The sequence below is a fragment of the Dipodomys spectabilis genome, unplaced genomic scaffold (assembly GCF_019054845.1).
Source record: "Dipodomys spectabilis isolate Male_0828 unplaced genomic scaffold, ASM1905484v1 ptg000089l, whole genome shotgun sequence".
In the NCBI taxonomy this organism is placed as follows: Eukaryota; Metazoa; Chordata; class Mammalia; order Rodentia; family Heteromyidae; genus Dipodomys; species Dipodomys spectabilis.
In genome coordinates this window covers 21,802,960-21,829,528 of record NW_024870766.1, presented here as the reverse complement: position 1 = coordinate 21,829,528, position 26,569 = coordinate 21,802,960, and the positions used below count along the sequence as shown (strand labels likewise).

At 34.3% G+C, this 26,569-nt stretch overlaps 1 protein-coding gene and 1 pseudogene across 1 annotated transcript in view; one reads left to right on the top strand and one right to left on the bottom strand.

Annotated features, from left to right (window-relative positions):
• Immp2l (inner mitochondrial membrane peptidase subunit 2) overlaps window positions 1-26,569 on the top strand; it is an 850,586-nt gene that overhangs the window by 139,439 nt on the left and 684,578 nt on the right. The gene's annotated exons all lie outside the window — the stretch shown is intronic.
• On the bottom strand, window positions 3,055-3,216 carry LOC122111979 (annotated as a pseudogene).

Sequence of the window (26,569 nt, the reverse complement as noted above, 5' to 3'; positions counted from 1 at the left end):
AACCTACAATACTGTATTCAATATCTAGCATATCGTTCATGTTATAAGGGACAGCCACAAAATTGTAATAATTAGAAAATAGTTTTGGAGTAGGAGTATGACAAAACTTATGAGTAGGTTAAAAAGAAAACATATGGGAAATAAATTTACCATCGTGACTGACTGTTCTTTTAAGTAAAGTAGTATGAAATTAATGAGGCATACCTTTGTATTCATCTTACCTGTAATACTAAGTACCTGAGCCCTTCCATATTATTCGAGAGAACTGTTTGGTGGTGCATATTGAAAACCTTGAAGATTTTTACATGCCTTTCTATGGTATTTTCAACTTTTAGAAATCTTTACTGAGAAATAAATCAGAGACCAGAGCTAAGATAAAGGATCCTCATTTCTGCATTATTATGGCAGTAAATGTATAAAAGTCCAAATCCACTGAAGTATAGTTAAATGGTGGAATAATTTTGCAGCCGCTCAAAAATCATGTTTTTGAACACTAGGGATATTAGAAATGCTGTTGTTATGTTGTCGGATTGAAAAAGCAAGTTTCAGTAATTCCCCTATTTCTGTAGTTTTTCTTTCTATACTTTCAGTAACCTGTGGTTGACTAGGTAATTAACCAGAGTCCAAAATATTAAGTGCAAAAATCCAAGAATAAACAGTTCATAAGGGTTGAATTTTATTCCACTCTGAGTAGCATGATAAAATTTCAAACATTCTTGCTATGTTTCACTTAGTATATGAATTATCCCTTTGTCCTATATGTGCTATTAGTTCCTTAGTCACATAGTAGCCATTTTGGTTATGAGATCATCTGTTCCAGTATGACAGTGCTTGTTTAAGAAACTCTTATTTAACTCATAATGGCCTCCACATGCAAGACTAATGACACTTGCAATTTAGTTATGCCAAAAAAGTAGGTGAAAGTGCTTCCTTTAAGTGCAAAGATAAAACTTACCATCTTTTTTTTTTAGTTGTGAAAATACCGTACAGAGGGGTTACAATTACATGGGCAAGGTAATGAGTACATTTCTTATCAAGCATTGTTGCCTCCTCCTTTGTTTCCCCTTACCATCCCTTCCCTTAATTATGGGAGGAAAAACTTTTATGCAAAGTTGGTATGGTCTTTGATAAGCTATGGTCTTTGATAATCTTTTAATGTGCCCAATTTACAAATTAAACCTTATCATAGGCATGTATGCATGCAAATTGACACACAAAGAATGCATAAGGCTGAGTGCTATTTGGAGTTTCAGGTATCCATTGTAAGAGGGACCTACTGTATAGAATGTGTACACTATTTGAAAAATAAAATGTGTATGTACAGATAAAAGATTGAAGGAGCTATAGAATTAGAATACTGAAATGGTAAGTATAACTATTTTAGATAACTTTTATTTCCTTACGTTCAAAACAATATTTCCATGTTTTCAAAATCCTTATACATTTTTCATAAGAAACAAAATGATAGCAGTATTTATTATTGAAATCATATTTAAATCAATAATCAGTTTATTAAATATCTCTATTCTAAGACAGTCTGATACATCAAAAATTCAGTAACTAGAATTACAGTTTAAGAAAATTTATTGAAGCTGGTGCTAGTGGCTCACGCCTGTAATCCTAGCTACTCAGGAGGCTGAGATCTGAGGATCGCGGTTCAAAGCCAGCCCAGGCAGGAAAGTCCATGGGACTCTTACCTCCAATTAACCATAAGAAAAATGGAAGTGGTGCTGTGGCTCAAGTGGTAGAGTGCTAGCCTTGAGCTGAAGAGCTGAGGGACAGCGCCCAGGCCCAGAGTTCAAGACCCACGACCGATTAAAAAAACAAAGAAAATTTTTGAATAAAACTTTATTAGGGTGAGGGACTAGCTTAAATTGATACCTTCAGAATGTGTCAGAAAAATTACTGTAGGTTGTTGTGTGGTTTGAACAACAGAGATGAGAATAGTTTGGTTTAATCACTTAGGAGAGAGACACAAATTATAAATTGCAGAGTAAAAGAATTCTGCCTATAAAAATTCCAAAAAGTTGTACTACATTTGCATAATCTATTAGGAATATTGTAACCGCCTTATATTCTTTCCTGAAATGTAATTTTTTGTCCTTTTTATTAGATTATATTGGACAAGATAATATGTTTCATGTCTTTCTTATACACGTATATAATATACTTTGATCAGATCCCTCCTCTCCCCATTACCTTCTGTTATACTCCCTGTAGGAATATCTCCTCTCTGGTCCTCTTCTTCTTCACACATATTCACCCTTCTACTCTCATGTATTTTAAAAAAACTCTAGATTGTTCATATGAGAGAAAATGTATTTGTCTTCTTTGGGTTATTTCACTTAAACATCATTATCATTGAATCCATCCATTTTCCTGCAAATGACAAAATATCTTATTTATAGCTGAATAAATCTCATTGAATATATATCACATTTTTATCCATTATTCATTTATTTAGTAGATAACTTACTCTTTTGATGTTTAATTTTTGAGTGATTTGTATATTTTGGATAGTAATGTGCCAGATGAATAGCTGGCAGTTATTTTCTTCCATTGTGTAGGCTGCTTCTTTGCTCTGTAATTGTTTCCTTTGCTGTAGTTAATTTTCATTTGTTTTTGCGGAGTCTCAATACCACCATCCATAGTAGTGGCACTCAGTTATATTCTCTGCAGTAATGTGTTAGGGCTTGCCAACATTTGTTGTTATTCATATTGTTGATGATGACCATACTGATTAGAGTAAGATGGCATCTCAGTGTTGGTTCTTTTTTAAAATTTTTTATTTTATTTTGTTGTAAAGGTGATGTACTGAGGGATTACAGTTACATAAGTAAGTTAATGAATACATTTATTGTGGAACATTGTCCTTTGTCTCACCATTTTGTTGTTCCCCTTCCCTTCCCTAATACATACATATACATATATATATATATATATATATATATATATATATATGTATATATATACACACACACACACATACATATAATACCCAGGGCACCAAAATCAAATACAGTGACAACAGGGGATAAGCCATAGGAAAAAAGAAAAAATACGGAACACTTTATGAATTTGCATGTCATCCTTGCGCAGAGGCCATGCTACTAGTATATGTGCTGCTGAAGTGAGCACATAGAGATTCTGTAGTACATTGAAAATCCTTCATTTCTTTATTGTTTATAAAAGCCATAATATTACTATAAATGAAAAAAGAATATATTAATGACTATAACTTATAGTCTATTGTCTATAACTTATAGTAGACAATAGACTTGTAAATAAAATATAATAAATATTGTAAAAATTTTCAAGTTTACAAAAGATACTCTTTTGAATATCACATGGCTATAATATTGCAAGTAATATTACAAGTTAGTAATATTACAAGTTGACTATTGAGATCTTTAAATATTTATCCTAATTGGAGTTTTACTTTGCACAGTTGTCTGTTATATGTATTTGTGTTTGTGCTGCCTTTGTTTTAAAGTGTGATGCAAAAAATTACATACATAGAACTCAAATTTAGCCCCACTGCAGTCCGATAATCTCTCAATTTGTTTTGTTGCTAAGTCAGAAATTCACATTTATGATTATTATCTATTGCCATGGAAATCATTTTGTTATATTTCAATTTCACTATAGGAATAAGCAACAGGAGCTAATGGACCAAAAGAGGGAATTTGTTGTTTAAACAATGATTATCTTTTATGTTTGGCTAACATGAAAGGGAAAAGTATAATTCCTCTGTCACACAGCATGTAAAGGTAAATGGACAAGAATTGCAGATAGAATGCACCTAGAAAAAAATTTAACTGTCTTATGAGTCAAAAATAAAGTTAGTGGCTCACAAGGCAAATTTATTAAATATGTCTATATCAAGCTATGTTTTGTCAAGTCGTAATGGAGGGCTGTTTCTGGGAAGCAGATTCTGAGTTTGAGCTACATGATATATAGTGGAGATTACCTTTGGGGAAATGAAGAGGGGAAGATGGAATTGAGCAGGGGAGGAAGCCTACAATGCAAACTACAATACAAAAGTCCCTGATAAGCATACCAACTTTGCATAAATTTTTTCTCCCATAATTAAGGGAAGGGATAGGAAGGGGAAACAAAGGAGGAGGCTACAATGCTTGATAAGAAATGTACTCATTATGTTGTCCATGTAATTGTAACCCCTCTGCACAGTATTTTCACAATAAAAAAAGAAGTAAATAAAAAAAATCAACTGCACATTTTCAACATTTTGTATGATAATGTTGTATAAAAATATTATTTAGAATTTACAAGAGCATGTATTTTTCCTCTTTTTTTCTTTTTCCTTTTTTTTTGGTAGCATACTTGTTAAGGCCTCGTTCAACACAAAACTATTCCTCCAGTCTTGTTTTTGGTGCTTATTTATTTTTAACTTTGAATTTTTATAATAAAAGTGATATATAGAGGATTTATTAGTTACATAAGTCAGGTAAAGATTACATTTCTTTTTGGACAATGTCACTCCTTCCCTCGCTCTCTCTCTTTTTCCCTCCTATCCCTGCCAACAATTTGTATAGTTAATTTTCAACATAGTGTCCAGTGAGTATCACTGCTGCATTTTTCACTAACAAAAAGGGAATATAATATTGATACAAGATGACATCTGTTTTTCAGGTTTTGCAGATAATTAACCAATTATGCCAAGGATATTCTTGATATGTTCAGGCTTCAAACCTTGCCTTTAGTTGTTTTGCCTCTTTGGTCTTCTCCAATTTTAGGCTTTTTCTCAGTCTGGACTCATGTTTCATGACTTTGGTATTCATGAAATTATGGTCATATTTTGTTTTTCTATTTGAATTTACCTGATGTTTACTCAGAAATACATTTGAGATTACATATTTTGGGCTGGGTTAATGAAAAATGGTGTTGTATTCTTGGTTTATTAGATTAAAAGGGTGTTCAGTCTTATTTTTTTCTTACTATAGTCATGGAGCTTCATGGAGAATGAAGTTTAGAAACCGAGCTTTGTTTTAAATCATGCTCATTTCTAATGATGTCTTTATTATGTCTTTATTTTGGTTCTTTTTGATGAACAAAACCTAGGAAATCTAAACTTGTATCTACATTACCTGTAAAACATTGTCTTTATATATTAACTCCCCAAAATGTTCCCACTAACTTTTAATTCCAATTCCAAACAACATGGTTAATTCTTATTCCACCCTTTTATACTTGTAGTTTACTTCTCCAGTGTTGGAAGGCCTGGTTCCCATCATGTCATTACTCTGTTTTGTTTGTTTGTTTGTTCATTCTCCTGTATGTAACAAATCTCACACCTAGGTGAGTTACCTTCTTGACCTTGCCACCTTACCCCAATCAATAAGTTGAATATCTTGTCTTGACTTTGCTGGCCATGCCAGCTAAATTATTCATTGTCAATCAAGGTGGAAAGGGTACAGATACTTCTATGCTTCTGAGTGCTGTTATTTTCCTTAAGATATAAAATTCTGCAGTGATTCACACTGGTTCGGATGATCAGTTGGCACTTGTATGACATATGTTGTAAAAGAAATTCCTAAGTTAAACGTGGAATTCTTCAGTATTTTAGTTAAAAAAATTCTTGTTCTTACTGTGAATGGCAGATTTTGTATTTATTATTTAAGATTCTTTTCTGAAATATAATAATAGCAGTACAATATGTGCCAGCTATTTCTGATATTAATGATAGTTTGTGAAAAAGCATCTATTTACATTGTTAGGACAGGTTTTTCTTTGGTTTCTTTTGGATTTATTTCTTGGAAGCTTGATAAGCAAGAGCTATTAGGATAAAGCAATTTTTGTTGAACCTTGTTTATTGGTTTGCAATAATGAGAACAGTTATTGACTCCAATGATTGTGTGCTTTTATTTTCAAGTAACAAACTGTTCTTATTTTGTGATGATACCATGGAAAGCTAGTTTAAAAGCTGGTTTTAAAGGATCTGTAGTTTTGAGAGGTTATAATTTAGAATGGAGGCATGGTGGTCAGAGGAAATGAGCCAAACTTAAAAGCCTTTTCTGTGCCATTGCATCTGTAACCACCCTCAAAGTACTCTGCACTTTATGTCACATGAAAGCCTCAAATCCTGTGGGTAAATGTTATCTGCAGGAACCTCATCATTTCTGAAAACAGTTCTTTTATCCTTAGTGTTTGAACAAGAAATACAAATAATAGTATTTTCTTCTCCTTTTGCAGGACAACATACAGATTTGTCTGCTATTTTTGAGTAAGCACTATGTGATATAAACAGCAAAATCAATTTTAAATATGATATCTGGTGAGACAGTAACTGGAGGTGTTATCTTGGTTCTTCCTTTCTTTTCTGTCTTTTAAAAAACAAGTTACAGTTCTTCACTAATTTTTTTTGCAGGGTAAAACATAATTACTTGTCAGAGAAATGTTTATGGTACAGATATTTTGAGCAGTTGCTTTGAGTCTATACCACCTGTAACCAACACAGAGGCCATACTGGATTTGGGCAAAATGATTAATGAGCACTATGATTGCACAGCAAATAGAAGGAAGTGAAGGCTCATAGTATTCTTTCCATTTAAGTGTTTACATTTCTCCTGAGCCTTTTGTGATTTTGTGATTTTGTGTGTGTGTGTGTGTGTGTGTGTGTGTGTATGTGTGTGAACTGGTGTTTGAATTCATGGCCTCATGCTCTCCCTCAGCTATTTTTCACACTACCACTTGACCCAGGACTACTTATCTGGCTTTTAGCTGGTTAATTGGAGGCAAGTATCTCTCAGAGTCTTTTTTTCCCCTTCTTTCTTTCTTTTTGTGAATTGGCTTTGAATTGTGATTTATATATCTAACCTTCTGAGTTTCTAGGATTGTAGATGTAACCTCTGGGGCTGTTTTTATTTTTATTTTTGTTTTTTGATCCTTACCTAATTCTTATCCTATTCCCTTTCTCCTTCTGCCTGTTTCTTTCACTTAAAACACAGATACCCATATATTCACATAAGAGTTTAAATAGTTGACATGTTTGGAAATATTCCCAAATGGAGCTCATATAGGACTTATGTATATAATTGATATATATATATATTTACATGTGTGTATGTACACATCCAGACACACTCCATTTTTAAATAGAAAATAAAGTGAAATATGTTAGTTATATAGGTATTCTTTTCATGCTTGTTGAGTGAATAAAACTAGATATGAGTATAAAAAGAGAATGATATTAAGGACATTAGATATTAGGATGAATTATTCATATAGATGTCATTTATTTAGCTAAAATGTACTGGTCTAGATGAATACTTTCTGATTAATCATACCAAGTATGTAGTAAGCCATACTTACTTCTTTACCCCGTCTTTCTGAACCAATTGTTACTTCTAATTGGTAGGGGACAGTTTGATAGTAAATTGAGATGTAGTTCAGTGGAAAGGATAAATTATGCCATGCATGAAGGCAGAGGCCTAGGTATGGGACCACCTATTTTTTCCTTTTTTCCTATTAGTCAGTTTTTCTTATTACAGATCACTTTCTGTTTGTGATAGACAAATAACTCTAGAATGAAATTACTGGAAGATAGAAACTATAATGAACCACATAGGACATTTGCCTTTAAAAACAACAATAAAAAGATCAAACATTCTCTAGTTACAACTTTAACATTTTACTATTTGGAGTGGAACTGCTAGTCCTGTCATGAAAATTACCACTTGGCATCTATTGGGGAGTATCTAAATGTGTGATAAGGGACTCATTTGGGCCTGGGATGGTGCTGTGGGTCCTGTTTAGGATTTTCTGAACTACTTTCCTAATGTGTCTGAAGCAATTCTGGGTATACTTCCCTTGCTACTTTCTTGAATATCAGCAGATTTCTCTTTTATACGGAAATCACTGTATTGAAAGGAGCATAAGCAGCAGAATCCCCACGATTTTTGTTACCAAAATGGTTGGCATTCTTTCTCTCCTTTTAGATCTTTTGCTCAAATGTCATCTTGTCAATGAATCTTTCTTTGGCTCTTCTATTCAAAACTATACACTTTTGTCCTGTTACTTTCTCAATAGCACCATTTGATATTTGATATAATATTAAAAAAGTATATACTTAATTTAATTATTATGTGTCTCATTCAAAGAAAAAGTTCTAGTAGTATAGGACTGCTTCAACTTTAGTGTGGTGAATACAATAGACATTTCTTTAGTATTTGTTGAAAATGAGGTCTTAGAGAACTCCCCCAATTTTTCTATAACCTTATTTCTTCTAGAATAAAATGGAAATATTTAGAAGTGATTTTTAATGCTGTAATGGACTTTACAAGGCACTTCATCATTACTAATAATGTGAGAAATTCTATATTTATTAAGTATAATTTTTATATGAACATACTTTAATCCATATGAAACAATATGTTTAAAATATTCTTTCTGAAATGAAATGAAGGGGGATAACTTCACCTCTATTTTCTTTTTTGGGCATCTGTCCCATCTACTGCTTCATGATTCATTTTCACAGGTCTGTGGATCTTTTTTTTTTTGCTTGATGCTTAGAGTTTTTTTTTTTTTATTATTTTTTTATTCTTTGTCGGTCGTGGGGCTTGAACTCTGGGCCTGGGCGCTGTCCCTCAGCTCTTCAGCTCAAGGCGAGCGCTCTACCACTTGAGCTACAGCGCCACTTCCGGTTTTCTGGTGGTTTTATTGGAGATAGGAGTCTCATGGTATTTCCTGCCCGGGCTGGCTTTGAACCGCGATCCTCTGATCTCAGCCTCCTGAGTAGCTAGGATTACAGGCGTGAGCCACCAGCGCCCGGCTAGAGTTTTTTTAGCTATAGGCTAAAAGGAGCAGTGGTTGGCTGTAGAGTCAAGTTGCTTCTTGGGTTCTTTTGATACAAGATTAGGGTAGATTAGTTCAGATAATCCATGAGAAGAGGGTTTTTTTGTTTGTTTCCTTTCTTTTTTCTCTCTTTCAAACAAAATTGGAGGAGTGCAGTTAGAGGACTCTTGGACCTATTGCTGCCCTGTAAAGTGCTATGAGATTTCTGGAGAAAGAAAGGTGGAGTTTGAGTTGTAATGGGGACCAGCTCTGGCAAAATGCTCAGGGCTAGAGTTGGCAAGATGAATGGAGAGATTATCTGATTTAGTAGGGAGGAAAGAAATGCCTGATTATGACCAAATATTTAATAAAGATATAAATAAGACATTAGAGAACCTATGTGGCAGTGGTATTGAAATGTAACTGGATAGATCAAGAAAAACTTCCTTGAGAAGGTGACATATAAACAGGATCTTCATAGACATGAACATATTACATTGGAAGGATGGAGAGTCGAGACGGTCACAACTGAGAAAAAGAAAAAGAAACTGTAAAGAACTGGTAGGAAAATTTTCTTCAGATTTTACTTTGCTGTTTAAGCGTGTTAGAATGAGAACTCTAAGATGAGGTTTTGATATTTGATTTCTTTTCTTATTCTTCCCGTTTTATAGAATTTTAGACTGCAGAGTTTTTTACAAAAAGGTATGAAAGGTAGCAAGGGAATAAAATGCTGCGTGGTAGCTGACAAATGATTGATGGCTGTCAACATCTGGTTTTATCATATGAGGCCCATTGCACTATATGGATTGGGTTTAGAGGGTTAACTGGACTTTCTTCTCTAATGAAGCTCAACTTCACACAATCCTATTGTCATAGGTGGGTAAACTGTAGCAGAGAGGAGTTAAAGATGATTAGGACTCTTTTTTAATTTTTTTTACTTATTATTTAAATTTTGTATCTTTTTTATCACTAAGAATTTATTTTCAGGGGCTGGGAAGGTGGCTCAGTGGTAGAGCGCTTGCCTTGCAAGCCTGAGGCCCTGGGTTCGATTCCTCAGCACCATATAAGCAAAAAAGAAAAAAGCCGGAAAGTGGCACTGTGGCTCAATGGTAGAGTGCTAGCCTTGAGCTGAAGAGCCGAGGGACAGCGCCCAGGCCCAGAGTTCAGGCCCCACAACCGGACCCCCCCCCCCCAAAAAAAAGAATTAATTTTCATTTTTAATAAGTTTTTTATTGTGAAAATACTATACAGAGGGGTTACAATTACATGAGCAAGGTAATGAGTACATTTCTTAGCAAGCATCATTGCCTCCTCTTTTGTTTCCCCTTCCCATCCCTGTCTACCTCCTCCCTACCCTCCCACTGATGTTGTAAAGTTTGTTTTTCAACATAGCATCTTGTACATTTCATTGTTGCAATGGGTCCACCTGTATCCCTATTTAAACAATTTGTTTTTTCCCTTCCCCTCTACAAATTATACCAACATCAAATACAGTGAAAACAGGGGTTATACACGGGGGAGGGACATACAAAGCAACAAAAAAAATCATCTTATAAATACGTTAGAAACAATAGCAAGAAAGAAAAACCATTTGAGTCCTTATCTTGGGGTTCATTTTGCCTAGCATCAATTTATCTGACCATTTCTGATTGTCTCATACATAAACTAGTTATTGCAAATAAGGGAAACCATGGGACCTGTTTCTTTGCGCCTGGCTTACTTCACTTAATATAATTTTTTCCAAGTCTTTCCATTTCCTAACAAATGGGGCAATGTCATTCTTTCTGATGGAGGCATAGAGTTCCATTGTGTATACATACCACATTTTCTTGATCCATTCATCTCTGAGGGGCATCTGGGTTGGCTCCCTGTCTTAGGTATGGTAAATAATGCTGCAAGAAACATAGTTGTGCTGGTAGCTTTAGTATGGTCTTGTTTGTGATCATTTGGGTAAATGCCCAAAAGTGGGATTGTTGGGTCATAGGGGAGCTCTATGTGGAGTCCTTTGAGGAATCTCCATACTACTTTCCAAAGTGGTTTAAAAAGTTTACACTCCCACCAACAATGCAGTAAGGTTCCCTTCTGTCCACATCCCCTCCAACATCTGTTGTTATTAGAGTTCTTGATTTTTGCCATTCTAACTGGGGTGAGGTGGTATCTCAATGTTGTTTTGATTTGGATTTCTTCTCTGGCTAAGGAGGTTGAGCATTTCTTCATGTGTCTATTGGCCATCCTTCTTTCCTTTTCAGAGAACTTTCTCTTTAAGTCTTTAGCCCACTTGTTTATTAGGCAGTTGTTTCTTTGAGGATTTTTATAAATACATTAGAAAAAATAGCAAAAAAGAAGAAACCACTTGTGTCCTTATCTTGGGGTTCATTTTGCCTAACATCATTTTATCTGACCGTCTCTGAAGAGGAAAGAAGGGTGGCCAATGGACACATGAAGAAATGCTCAACCTCTCTAGCCATAAAAGAAATACAAATCAAAACAACATTAAGATACCACCCCACCCCAGTTAGAATGGCTATAATCAAGAACTCTAATAACAAAAGATGCTGGAGGGGATGTGGACAGAAGGAAACCTTACTGTGCATTGTTGGTGGGAATGTAAACTTGTTCAACCACTTTTCAAAGTAGTATGGAGGATCCTCAAAAGACTCCACATAGAGCTCCCCAATCCCAGTTTGGGGCATTTACCAGAATGATCACAAACAAGACCATACTGAAGCTACCAGCACAATTATGTTTATTGCAGCATTATTTACCATAGCCGTGATATGGAACCAACCCAGATGCCGCTCAGGAGATGAATGGAACAAGAAAATGTGGTATATATACACAATGGAATTCTCTGCCTCTATCAGAAAGAATGACATTACCCCATTTGTTAGGAAATGGAAAGACTTGGAAAAATTTTTGTTTCTTTGTATCAGTGCTAAGCATTGAAGTCAGGCTTCACACAAGCTAGGTAAGCATTATACCACAAGTTACAACCTTGGTTCTTCTGATTTTTAACAATCATGTAAAATTATCATGACTACTCAGCCAGGAGAACCAAATCTGGCTAAACACATCTATCCCTCTAGTAGCAGAAACAGGAAGGATGGAATTAAAGGGAAAGCTCAATAACTTCATCTAAAATGTTTAATCTGTGTCTCCATAGAACAGCAGGGCCTCTTTCCTTAGGAAGGACCAAGTTAGTGGTTATGCAAAGAGGAGGGAGATATTTCTCATATCCTCTATTATAGATGAGAATAGATAGAAATCTTAAGAGAGCCATAGAGTTCCCTGTCCTCAAACACACTAACCCATAGATTCTCCCTCCATTTTTTTTTTTATTAACAGTCATTTCTTAAAGATGTTTGTATTAGAACACAGCCAGTCATTGGCTATCTTATAGACTACAGGTGACTTTTCCTTATCTTGATCAATCTCTGCCCTTGGCTTTAAAAAATATTTGCTATATAAATCAATCAGATCTTTGGAATTTTGGAGCCATTTTGTAGTTAGATAATCAAAAAGTTCCAATTTATTATTGTATAACCAGAAAAAAATACAGAAACTAGAGTTCTGACCTTTATCTGTATGTCTTTTTGGCTCTTCAGCCTCCATACTAGTTTCTCTAAAGAGGGAGAGAGAGTCTCTTTATTTTGTTAGCCATTGCGATTCCACCTATATTTACAGTCTCCATTCCCAATTTTAAGGCTCTTATTCCAGTATTAGATTTCTTAATTCTTTATACAGCTCTTCTGTATTGCTTTTCTGAGGTTTTGAACATGCTAGTCTATCATGTAATAAATAACTAAAACACCTTGTCTTCTTTTGATTTTGTACTCATTATTTTATTCTTTCATTCATCAATACAATTTTTATAAATGGTTGTCTAAGGTTGGCCTCACTGTTCTTTGTTTCCTCTCTACTCTTCATTCTTCTGTAATCTTGCTTCTCTTAACTACTGACCTTCATGAAAGTCATCAATGAACTCTGACTTATGAGCACTTTGTTTTTGGTATCTTGTAGATTTTCAGTGCTTCCATAAAATTGTCTTTTCTTCTGTGATAGGTCATTTTGAATGTTATTTTCTTCAAACATTTTCCTCTTTGAGTTTCCATAAGGCTGCCCTTTATAGGTTCTTCCATGGCTAGTCAGGTAAGTGGGCTTGCTATCTTCCCTTTCTCTTATTTTGGTGTCCTTAGACCTTGTTCTTTCTTAGACTCAAGGCCTTATCTATTACTTCACCTTGAGCAATGATGACTAACCCCTCTTTAAAGTCTGTTTTTTCCTGATATCTCCAAGTTCTATAGTTTTGCTTATATCTTTCTCTTGTATTTCATGCCCTGGCTTCTACGTAAACCCCAGGTATTCCTATTCCATGAAGTTGAGGATAATGAAACTTCTCATTTATTATTCCAATGGATGGCAACAGCCTTGACTCAGTTTCCCAAATCAGATAGTTGATAAGCATTTAGCTCACATCACTTAGCTCATTGTGGTACCACCGGCACAGTATCTAGCATATGGTAATGATTTGTTTTAATAAGTGCATGAATGTATGAACAAAAGCATGTTTTCTTCTTCATCTCTTATAACCTGGTAATTGTCAAGTGTTGTCTCTTCTACTTCTGCATTGTTTTTGTATTTTTCCTTCTGTCTGTTCTTCATTGGTTGTAATCGTTCTTCCTGGTGACAATCTAACTTGATCTCATTACTTCCCTTGTCAAATTGATTATCTATACTATTGCTGTCCAGTTGAAGTTTATTATGCAAACACTGTCTATCCCTATACATGCATGGACATGTGTTTAAGTATAATTATATATGAATGTATGTATATGTGGTCTGACAGGATCTGACCCTTCGCTACATTCCTTCTATGGCCATTTTGTGGGGGAATTTTATTTTCTATTTTTTTGTGGTAGTAGGGATTGAATTTTTGAACTCAAGGCCTTGTGCTTATAGGCTGGCCCTTTTACCATTGATCCCCATTTGTAGCCCCTTTTGATGGCCTTTATTCATTTAACCCTACTCTTTACATACCAGTGATTAATACAAAATTAATATAAATCCTAGAATAGAATGCTGGATGAGCACATAACATGTATATACTCTAATCACATTCTTTTGTCTAGAAGACACCTATCATTCACTGATCAAACCTGTTCATACTGTCTTAGCCTGAATGCTGGTTACATTCAGGAGACAGCTTTGACTTTTCAGGCAAATTTGCCCTACCTGTAGGCTCTAAAGGGGTTTGACTATACCAGATTAGAAGAACATGATGCAGTATATATAGTGCTATATTTCTCTCTGCTACTATACTGAAATCTATGTCTGCTATCTATTTATTATCTTTAGGTAGTCGTATATAGGAATTGTCACTTGAAGCAGTTTTTGAATACAATATATTTTGATCAATGTCACCCCTTTAGATCTTCTCACTGATTGCTCCCTATTTCTTACCTCAGGTTTTACTTTTGTAGGATGTACATTGGATTCTTCTTAGCATTTCCCTCCTCTCCTCTTCTACCTCTTTCCCCTTGATCCCACCCCATCCTGTTTGAGTACCCACTTTCAGGTGTTTTATTTTGCTGAACTTTGATTTAGGCTCTAAAGAATTACAATATTTGAGCTGGGCACTGGTAGCTCAGCCTATAATCCTAGCTACTCGGAAGGCTTAGATCTGAGGACCTTGGTTTGAAGCAAGCCTGACAGGAAAGTCCGTGTGATACTTATCACAGAAAAATCCAAAAATGGCACCATGGTTTAAGTGGTAGAGTGCTTGGCTTGAGCAAAAGGAGCCCAGGGACAGCACCTGTTCCAGAGTTCAAGCCCCAAAACTGGAAAATAAATAAGAAAAAAAAGCATTGCAGTGTTTGAGATCTCCCTTGAATCTACTATACTTCAGTTAATACATTTGTATATACTTGCATATCACCCAACACATTTACGTATGAGTTTGTAAGCTAAATCTAGCTTCCACATAAAAGGGAAAAACATGCGTTCTTTGTCTCTCTGTACCTGCTTACTTTGCATACATAATTTTTTCCAAGTCTTTATCTAAATCCATACCTATGTAAAATTGTTGTATTATATAAACTCATGTTTTATATTCTACATGAAATTTAAATTAAAAATACTGTAATCTATACTGATTCTGTTACTTACAAAAGTAGTCAGCATCAACAGTTTGAGAAGCAGATGTTTTACTAGCATCAGTTCTTTTTATTTTTTCTATTGTAAAGGTAATGAACATGGGGGTTACAGTTACATAAGTAAGGTAAGGTGTACATTTCTTTTTCAGCCCTGTTAACCCCTCCCTCATTTTCTCCCACTTACTACTCCTCACCTGCCCCTCAAAGTTCATTTCCAACATAGTGTCTAGTGAGTATCAATGTTATATTAGTTCATCCTTTGTTCAGCTGTTTCTGTGATTCCAATTCCCTTCTATGGATCACGACAAAGGATACAGAAAACTAAGAAAGAAAAAAATTAGAAATAACTGCATGTAAGATATAATAAGAACCTCTTGTTTCCAGTTCTTGGAATTTGTTTTGATAGACTTCATTATACATGGTCCTATAGAATCAGTCTTAAACATAAGTGTATTGTTGTCTTTACCAGGTTGTACTAAATTTCTTTGTTCTGTATATATCTCCCCACTAGACTCTAAACTCTTCTTGCCTTAAAAAAAACTTCTGTCTTTCTAGTACCAAGTCTAATGATGGATATAAAATGGATCTTCAATATGTATCTGTTGAATGATTCAAATTTAAAAGAGATATCCATATGGCTTAACAATTCAAGGTAATCAGCTATATCAGTATTATCTCAGAACCTGGTTTATTACACGTTTTCCTTATGCCTGAATAAGGAGCTCAGATTTTTTCTTTGATTGTGGCAATATGGAAAATAGACAGCAGTGAGAACAACTTGATGCTTTTCACTTCAAATCAACTCAAATACTTCTGAGAAACAGATCTTTATTACTTTTTGTGAAAGGAGATGAAATTAAGTTGATATACTCATGTTAGCAGTTCATTCCTGATATTTTTGTTATTGTTGATAACATGATAGAACCTCAGATTATACCCGAGATCATCCAGATGGCCAATTTCTAGACTAGTTTTTTTTTTTTTTTTTTGTCGGTCGTGGGACCTGAACTCTGGGTCTGGGCACCATCCCTAAGCTCTTCAGCTCAAGGTTAGCGTTCTACCACTTGAGACACAGTGCCACTTCTGGCTATTTCTGCTTATGTGGTGCTGAGGAATCGAACCCAGGGCCTCATGCATACAAGGCAAGCATTCTTACCACTGAGCCCCTTCTAGACTAGTTTTAATGCTTAATTAAAGGGCTTATTTTTCTTTGTCAAATTCAAGAGCATGAGTATCTTTATTGTCAAAATATTCAATAGCTGGACAAGCTAAAGTAGTCCAGGAAACCTAATTGGATATTTTCCCTTTAGTGTAACTCTGGTGCTTATATTTAAGAGAGACAAGGGAATAGCTGTTAGTAAAGTATTGATTACCAACCTTCTGTTTTTTAATAGCTGGGTGGGATTAATTCAGGAAGTTAAATTTCAAAGGATAAAATTTTAAAAGAAGAAGAGAAATCTGAATAGAATGAGGTCTTTTACTTCCACTTAGGTGGATAGTTTTGCTGTTATTCCGTTCTGAGTTGTCAGTCAGTATGAAGAGGATCACATGATTAGATGGCTCTTATTTTGACAAAAGGTCATTGGCTGCAGTGTATTGGAGTCAATGTGTAATCTGTTAGTGCAGATTCTTTAATAATATTTAATATAATCTGATTTTGAACGCACAGCATTTCATGATAAATATTTACTACTCACATTGCAGGGCCTTAATATGACAAGTAATAAATATTCAATATGTGTTAAAAAAAGGATATAAAACTGTGAAAGCCTTCAAATTATTTAAGTGCTATATTAAGATACACTCTTTACTAAATGAGCAATTTAATGATTTAATTTATATCAAACAACAAAATAATTTTTGATGGATATTATTATTGTCTGGCATTTTGATGTACATTTTTGTTTTTTGATACTAGGATTTGAACTAAGTATTTAGCTTGCTAGGCAGGAACTCTGCCACTTGAACCACATTCACAGATCTTTTTGCTTTAGTTTTTTTTTTTTTTTTTTTTTGAGATAAGGTCTTGCTTTTTTTCCCCTCAGGCTGACCTGGACCATGTTCTTTTTATTTTCATTTTCAGTGTTGCTAAGATTCCAGTCTTGTACTACCACATCCGGATATTAGTTAAGACAGAGAGAATTTGACAACTCTTTTCCTGGGCTATGCTTGATCGCACAGCCTTCTGATCACTCCTACTGAATTGCTGGATTATAGGTGTTAGCCATTTTGTCTGGCTAGATAATTCTAAATTGGCTGTAGAGAAGACTTCTGACTTGCAATGCAGATGTTTTATTTATTTATTTATCGTTGTGGGACTTGAACTCTAGGCCCGGGCGCTGTCCCTCAGCTTTTCAGTTCAAGGCTAGCAATCTACCACTTGAGTGACAGTGCTGCTTCTGGTTTTCTAGTAGTTTATTGGAGATGAATCTCAAGGATTTTCCTGCCCAGGCTGGCTTTGAACCACGTTCCTCAGATCTCAGCCTCCTGAGTAGCTAAGATTACAGGTGTGAGCAACTGGCACCTGGCCAGGCATTTTATTATATCTAAATTGTATTTTATTTTTATTTAAGTTTATGCATATATATGAATTCTTTTCATACTGTATGAAACATTAACCAAGAATTCAGTTTAGAAAGTTGCTCAATACTAGCTGTCTTATGTGAAAAGTTCTAGGTTGGACTGACTTGCTAGTTTTCTTAATCTGAAAATGAGCTTCTGTGCATTTGCTGAGCAAATAATTGGCAATTATATGTGAACAATCTTGTTATCTAGAGTTTGATATGTATATTTGACATCTCTGGAATGTTCTGATGTTGAAGCTGAAAATCTTCAGATATGTTATTGATATTATCATTTTGATTTGAGAAGTTGACTGGCATTTCCACTTGCCTCTTGGCATGGTTCTTTTCCATTATATTCTTATGATAAAAGATCATTCAGAGAAATATAAACAACACATTTTACTGAATTTCAGCAATCTAATTTGAGATTATTTTAAGTACAGTGTTATAAAATGATATTTAATATGTAAATATATTGACCTATTTTGAAAATTAAAATGGTTTATGTTTAAATGTATATAATATCTTTACTCCTGCATAAAGAACATAAATTAATTTATATACTTTCATTATAAAATTTATTTGACTAAAATATAAAATTTCATTTACTCTCAGTTTATGCTTGAGTTCTGCAAAAGTGGGAAACTGATATTGTATATGGTCTTTCTCATTTGTAACAGTGATTTTACTGTAGGCTTTTGAGAGGTTTTCAATAGTATTTTATTGGTAATTCTGGTCTTCTCTAACTGTATACTGATGCCACATATCTTTTTCTCTGGTTAATAAGCAGATTACTTTCTACCGTCTCATTAGCCTTTCAGAAAATGAGTTTCAAAATGGTCTCATTAGCTTTTTGATAAATATCATTTTAATTAAATATGCCTAAGTATGGAATGATTATTGTGGAATGATGTACTAATTATGATACCTTTTATATTATTTTGTATTCCTATGAAATTATGTGTCTATTACTCATGCAGAATAGCTATACAATTAAGAATGTATATAAACTTGCTTTTGTGTGTGTAAAGATCATAACTCTATCAATTTGATGGCTTGAATATATTTAAGTCCACCAAATAAAATGATATTGTAACTTCTTAGTTACAAAAAGTAAGGAACATGGTTTTAAAAGTTTGTTGCTTATAGGATTTTTATATATGTTGATCTGATAATTTAATTGAATACTATAAAAACTCTGCAGTTTTTCATCAAGCTATTAAAACAGTTGTTAGGGTGTTAAGAAAACTGCTTCAGAGATGAAATGACCTGATTTCAGATTTCAGACTTGACAGCACCATTACAACGACTGGGGCTTCATAGTGTTTTTTAAAAAAATTGAGAATAAAAAAAATAAAAAAGTTGAGAATAATTAGACTACATACTAGAATTGTTGAACATTATTATCACAGTAAAACATGAAATTTCTGTCATATATATATATATATATATATATATATATATATATATATATTTTTTTTTTTTTTTGGGTCCGGTCGTGGGGCCTGAACTCTGGGCCTGGGCACTGTCCCTCAGCTCTTCAGCTCAAGGCTAGCGCTCTACCACTTGAGCCACAGTGCCACTTCCGGCTTTTTTTCCTTTTGCTTATGTGGTGCTGGGGAATCGAACCCAGGGCCTCATGCATGCAAGGCAAGTGCTCTACCACTGAGCCACCTTCCCAGCCCCTTAAATATATTTTTTTACTAGGAATTTTCTTTTTTTTTTTTTGCGCCAGTTCTGGGACTTGAACTCTTGGCCCAGATGCTGTCCTTTATCTTTTTGCCAGGCTGGTGTGCTCTACTATTTGAGCCACAGCACCACTTCGGCCTTGTGGTGGTGAATTGAAGTTGAGAGTCTCCTGGACTTTTCTGACTAGTTTGGCTCTGAACTCTGATCTTATCTTTCCGAGACAGGCATGAGTCACTGACACTGGCTTCCAACATGATATTCCTGGTGGATACTCTCTATTGTTTTTATTTTAAAAGAAAAATGGTTAACTAAAACTTGGTTAAGTATTAGAAACTAGTAAGGAAGAATGACAAAAATCAAGGACAAATTACTTCATTAGTATTATGATAAAACATAGGTGTAAAAATATTTGAAGAAACAATGAAGAACAGCAGCTTTTTCAGAGTTGCTTTGGAGCAGGGATTCTAACAATTTATAATATATATCAGATAGTTTTTTAAATTTCAATTTAATTGGTGTCAGCCAAAAGCTTAAGCCAAAAGTAGAGATGTATTGGATAATCTGTAGGCATACTACAGAATCAATAAAAAATGATTAAATCTCAAAAATATAAAAATACAAGTAACTGACTCAATTGAGTGGCAGAACTTTCTAAGCAGCTTCTGTGACAGGAATTTGGTTTGGTTGATTCTTATGTGCGTGATCTAGAGTAACAAATAATGGAGGGAGTAGTTGACCAAAGGGAAAGTTACTATGCTGTATCAGAGAGGGATATTTTCCGTGTGTGTGTGTGTGTGTGTGTTTCCAACCACTTTCATTGAAATTTAACTCACACATTGTAGTATTGAAATTGAACTCAGTATTGTATCTCAATTTTGTATTATTGGGATTTATTTCATATACCATGTGGCTCGCCATTTTTAGTATATTCATGTTTACACTATTTTTTTGTCGGTCGTGGGGCTTGAACTCTGGGCCTGGGCGCTGTCCCTGCTCTATCCAGCTCAAGGCGAGCGCTCTACCCCTTGAGCCACAGCACCACTTCCGGTTTTCTAGTGGTTTATTGGAAATCAGAATCTCATGGACTTTCCTGCCCGGGCTGGGCTTTGAACCATGATCCTCAGATCTCAGCCTCCTGTGTAACTAGGATTACAGGCGTGAGCCACTGGTGCCTGGCTTGTTTATATTATTTATCAGAAAAATTTAACCATGTATTCTTATGCTCAAAGGAAACAACAGGTCCATTTGCTGGTGTTTATCATCTATTATTACCACTAGTTTACTATCACCTTCTCAGTCCTAGGAAACCGTGAATCTAATTTTTGTAGATATTCCTGTTCTAAACATTTCATACAAATGTAGTTGTATAATATGTACTCCTTTGCAACTGGCTGTTTTTGCTCAGCCTAATATTTTAAGGTTGACCATATTGTGTTATGTTAGTATTATTCATTTTTATGGTTCAGTAATGTTTCATTGTATAGATATGTTTTATTTATCCATTCATCAGTTGATGGATATTTGAGTTATTTCAGCCCTTTGACTATTATAATAATATTTCCAGAAGCATTCATGTGCAAGTTTTTGTTTGCATTTTTGTTTTCAGTTTTCCTGATATACAGCTAAGAGTAGAATTGATGGATCATATGATGGATCATCTATCATATGGTGGGTCATACTGAAGAATCATTTTAAAAATTGCCAAACTGTTTCCCAAAGTGCTATGGGATTCAATTTCTCCACATTCTAATCACATTTTAATCTCTCTCTTTATCACTAGCTTATTAGATAGGAAATTGTACCTGTTTTGATTTTTATTTCCTTGATGGATCCTGTCATTGAATGTCTTTTTGTGTGTATTGACTATATATATATATATTTTTTTTTTTCAGATAGTAAGATCATGAAGGTATTTACTTTCATAATTTTTGTTTTTAAACTGATGTCAGATTTGTCCATATATTGGTGCCATTTCTCTTTATTCTTTATAGTTTAAATATACATTGTTTAATTCAAAGTTATTCCTCATGGTGTATCTGTTTGCTGCACAATATACTCATAAGAAAAGTGAGAAGATAAAGTATTTTTCCCAAACCACTGAGTTTGTAAATAGCATAGGATTTGAACCTAGGCCATTAAATGGAGTCTGAAAGATGACATTATAATGCATCTTGTCATACATCTTTTCAGCTTAATAATTTATTTAGAATGTTTTGAAATCATTAAAATGATAGTGTGGAGGAGTAATGTTCTATATTAATTGTTATAATCTAATGAAAAGAGAGCAGAGATAGTGAAGTCATACATGTTTTTAAGTTTCATTATCATTATTGTTTTTTATGGTTATTCTTTTTTAATATATATTTTTATTGTAAAAATACTGTACAGAGGGTTACAGTTACATGAATAAGGTAATGAGTACATTTCCTATCAAGCATTGTTACCCCCGCCTTTGTTTTCCCCCTACCATCCATTCCCTTCCCTCCCTCCTAAACTCCCCCCACCCCAAGCTGTTAAGTTCCATTTCAACATAGTATCTTGTACATCTCATTGTTAGAATTGGTCAACCTGTATCCTTATTTCAGCATTTTGTTTTTTCCCTTCCCCTCCCCAACTTAGAAAAAAAAATATATAAGATGCAGGGCACTGGAATCAAATAACAGTGAAAATGGGTTATACCATAGGGGAAGAATAAACAAAAGAAACAAAAAATCACACAGTACATTATAAATGCATTAAAAACAACTGCAAGAAAGATAAAATTCTTGTGTCCCTATCTTGGGGTTCATTTTGTTTAACATCATCTTATGTGGTCATATGCACATAGCTTTTGACCTTTACTGCTTGTCCTAGACATATACTAGTTATTGCAAATAATAGAAACCATGGGAACTATGTTTCTTTGGGCCTGGCTTACTTCACTTAATATGATTTTTTCCAAGTCTTTCCATTTCATAACAAATGGGCGATGTCATTCTTTCTGATGGAGGCATAGAATTTCATTGTAAATATATATATATATTTGTGGTTGTTTGGGTAAATGCCCAAAAGTGGTATTTCTGGGTCATAGGGGAGCTCTATGTGGAGTTTTTTGAGGAACCTCCATACTGCTTTCTAAAGAGGTTGAACAAGTTTACACTCCCACCAACAATGTAGTAGGGTTCCCTTTTGGCCATATCCCCTTCAGCATGTGTTGTAATCAGAGTTCTTGATTATAGCCATTCTAAGTGGGGTGAGGTGGAATCTCAATGTTGTTTTGATTTGCATTTCTGTTATGACTAGAGAAGTTGAGCATTTCTAAGTTTCATTATTATTGTTGCTGAGGTTGTTACTTTGTTTTACTTCATTGCATCATCTTGTAGAAGCAAAGGTACTTCATAATTTATCAGATGTCATTCTTAGTAAACAGCAGAACTGCTCACAGATTTGTTAAATATGATTAGTTAGCCAGAATTGTATGTTGTTGTATGTTGCATATGAGAATTAACTGAATTATTTGTATATAATTTGTATTTCCTGATATTACATTATATTTCCTAAATGAACTAATTGAGTACTGGGCTAGGAACTGTTATTTCTGGAAGTGGAATGTGTGTGTGTGTGTGTGTGTGTGTGTGTGTGTGTGTGTTATGTGTTGTATGTGTGTGTTTGTTCCCGTTTCTCAGTATGTTTTATTATTTCATCTCTCTTATTTGTTATTTGACCTGTAGCCATACTCAACAGATGATTCCTGTTTTGTTTGGCAAATAAGACTTAACTGTATGGATAGAAAGGGCTTTAGTTTCAATTTCTATTTTGGGAGGTTTGTAAATTAATCATTAAGTTAAAATTCTGTTGCTAAGAACTTCCTACATAGATGGAGGCAATACATAAACTAAACGCATAGTCTTTGTGTGGAAAGTTCCAAGATTCTGCTAGGAATTGTTAGCATTGATAAAAAGTTATTCAAGTCCTCTTGAGAAGTCATGGGATCATATTTGAGTATATCTAACGTGAAGATTTTGTATATCTTTTTGCTGAAGTGTACTCTTAGTGACAATAGTTTTACGTGATTTCACTTAAGAACTTTTTTTAGTAGTGTGATGACTATAGCTAATGTTATATACAAGGACCAGCACCTTTGTTTTCTCACTTGGGTGCTGAATTAGGAGGAAATACTGTTAAAGTAGGGTCCAACTCTTAGGTTCCATCTCTATTAGCTTTAATTTGACTCAGCTGTTTGACTTGTTATTATTTATTGGATTCTGATTCTTTGCTTCTAACTTGATTAGAGTGATATGGATGACGGTTTACCCAAAGGTTTGGCAAATGTGCTACGAGCCTGATGAAACCTGCTTATTCAGTGTTCTTGTTTGGGGGTGGGGTGGGGTGAGGGGGTGGAGGGGGTTAGGGGTGGTAATGGGGTGGAGATGGGAAGGGATGGGAAGGGGAAACAAAGGAGGAGGCAACAATGCTTGATAAGAAATGTTCTCATTATCTTGCCCATGTAATTGTAACCCCTCTGTACAGTATTTTCACAATAAAAAATGCTGGGAAAAAATAAGGATAATAATAATATAGGCATAGACTAGACTTGAAAAACTCACTTTGTATACTTAAGTCTTGCCGTTTTGTCTAATTTCAGATATTTTTTTCCATCTGAAACTAGCTTTTTATCACTGAGATCTATAGGTTTGCCTTTGCTATTCTCCTAAGATGCCATGTATTTACTAGATTAGACCTGATTGTACTTGGTATGGAGTGATCAATATTAGGAAAGGTAAAATGGTCAGATGTGAATTTATTACAGGAGTATTTACATGATTAATGCAAATATACTGTCAACAGGTCACCAATTTGCATTATTCAGTATTCATTTATAGACACTTAAGACATTGTTACACTTTAGCACGTGAACATTTTTAAAGACCTGCTTTGTGCTCGGATAGTTCAAAGCAGCTTCCATTATATTATATAAAAGGACTCTGATGAAAGTTTGGCATCTTTCATGAACAGAATGGGGTCTTCCCTGGAGATTAAAATAGGAAAGGGCATAGCAAGTCTAGCATTGGAAAGAGTTCTTTAGCATTTTTCCTCCATTATTATAAAGCAGAAAAGGAAACCATTTTGTAACTTTGATTAAATCCAAAGTAGCTTTTTCTAAAACATAATCCATTCCTCTCCTATGTGGGTTTCTTTTAAGATCTCTAATTTATTGTAGGTATTCTCCTTTCTTGCTTGGAGGGGTAGAGTGGAGTAGCATTTATGAGCTACTGCATTAAGCTGAGGAGAAATTAATTTCCCGTAGTATGTGAAGAATCAAATCTCAGTGCTTTCATGTGCATGTAATGTGAGAATTCATTCTGCCCTTAGAACCCCATCTTTAAATTCATTTTTTCCTCCATTCCTAACCCTTACTAACCAATTTATCTCCTATCAAAACTTATAACCATTAGCACAGCTAACATCTAACGTTGTCAAGAAAAATGAACAAATTAAAATCCCTACTCCAAGCAGCTTTACCAGTGGCAGCTAAGTCCTGGAGCTTCAAAGCATCAAGAACTGTGATCCTTACTGCCTGGCCTCTTTCCTACTTCATTTTATTTAACAGAATTGGAAGGCAGTTCCTCACCTTTAACTCAGTGGCTTTCCTCCATTTCAGTATTTTTACAGCCTGACATTTGTGGAGTATATTTACAAACATCATCTCATCCAATTTTCAAAACCACTGTATCCCCATAGGTGATACCAGCCCTTTCATTCCAGTGTGCCTAGAATGTACACTTTACTGACCATCTCAGATACTTTTTCTTTTCATGGAAAAAACAGTTTAGCCTTTCCCTATGTTTTCGTATAAACTTAAGAAACATTTTTTTAACAACTATACTGTAAGATAGATGTGATATTTCTTTTCCTCTATAGCACTTATACCTCTTTTAACAGTTTTGGGGCAACAAAACAGATTCAATTGGGCTTTACTTTTCATGTTTTCCTAGATTGACTGTTCAAGTCTAAATATGCAGATTTAAAATATTTATAAAAAATGTAATGCATAATCCACTGTATTGGAAACAGGAAAATAAAACAGATGAGAGATTCAAACTAGCTATGTTACCTTTCCCTGTTCATATATTGTGGTCATTGCTTCTTGAGTGGCCTGGGAGGGAAGGGGATAGCCTTATAGCATTACTTCGCTTCTTTATCTGCTACCTACCCCTACTCGTATTGTTTAATTTACCATGAAAAAGAATCTGCTCATACAGAAAACCCACAACTCACAGACGTGATGACAATGATGATCACTGAAATAAGAATGAAGTTTTAGTGTAAATAATAGACCATTTTTTTTACAGTAATTTTAGGGTCACAGGAAAATTAAGCAGAAAGTAGTGAACTCTCTTCCACCTCCTTCTCCCAGTTTCATCTTCATTCATTCATCATATACATTCTATGGGTTCTGATAAATGCATATTGACACATTTCCAACATTATGCTACTATATACAATAGTTTCAGTGCCCCCAAAATGACTGGTGTTCCACTTATTCATCCCTCCCTCTTGTTTCTTGTACACTGCCTCTAACCCTCTATCAATGACTTATCTTTTTTTTTTTAATACTTCTACAATTTTCACCTTTCCAGAATGTCAACTAATTGGGAAAATGTAGTGTATGCTCTTTCTAAATGTACTTCTTTTACTTGGAGCCAGATATGGAAGGTTCTTCATGTCATTGGTAGTTTGATAACTTGCTGCTTTTTACAGAGTAATGCTCCATTACAAAGATGTACCACACTTTATCTGTTTGCTTACTGAGAAATATCTTAGTGCTTCCAAGTTTTGATAATTGTGGATAAAAGTGGTACAAACATTTTTGTTTTTGTATTAGTGTATAAGATTATTTGAGTTATTAAAAGAAATATTTTTACCTTACTCACATTTCAGAAAATCATCAATATTTTAAAGTTTTAAAATAGTTCCTATAAAAAAGAGAAGACATATATTAGAAAAAGTGTATTTGATTGTGAAAATGTATTTTGAATCATGGAAACCATTTTAGTATTAGCAAGTAAGCAATTATTTAAAAAATTATATTAGCGTGAGAATACATGTCTGTATTTTTGTATGAAAAGATATCATGTATACAGAAGCCATAATATAGCTCTCTTTAGAATATGTTTCAGGATTCATAAGCATAGTTTTTGGTAGTATTTGCATATATTGGATATTAATTTTACATGTTCTACATATGAGATTATTACCTCATTCCAAAAGATTAAAGCATGCCAATTATGTTCTCTTCCAATGACACTTTTAAATATTCTTTCATTGAATGAATACAAGAGTATTCTTCATGCTCCTGGGGTATAGAGTTAACAAAACTGACAAATCACT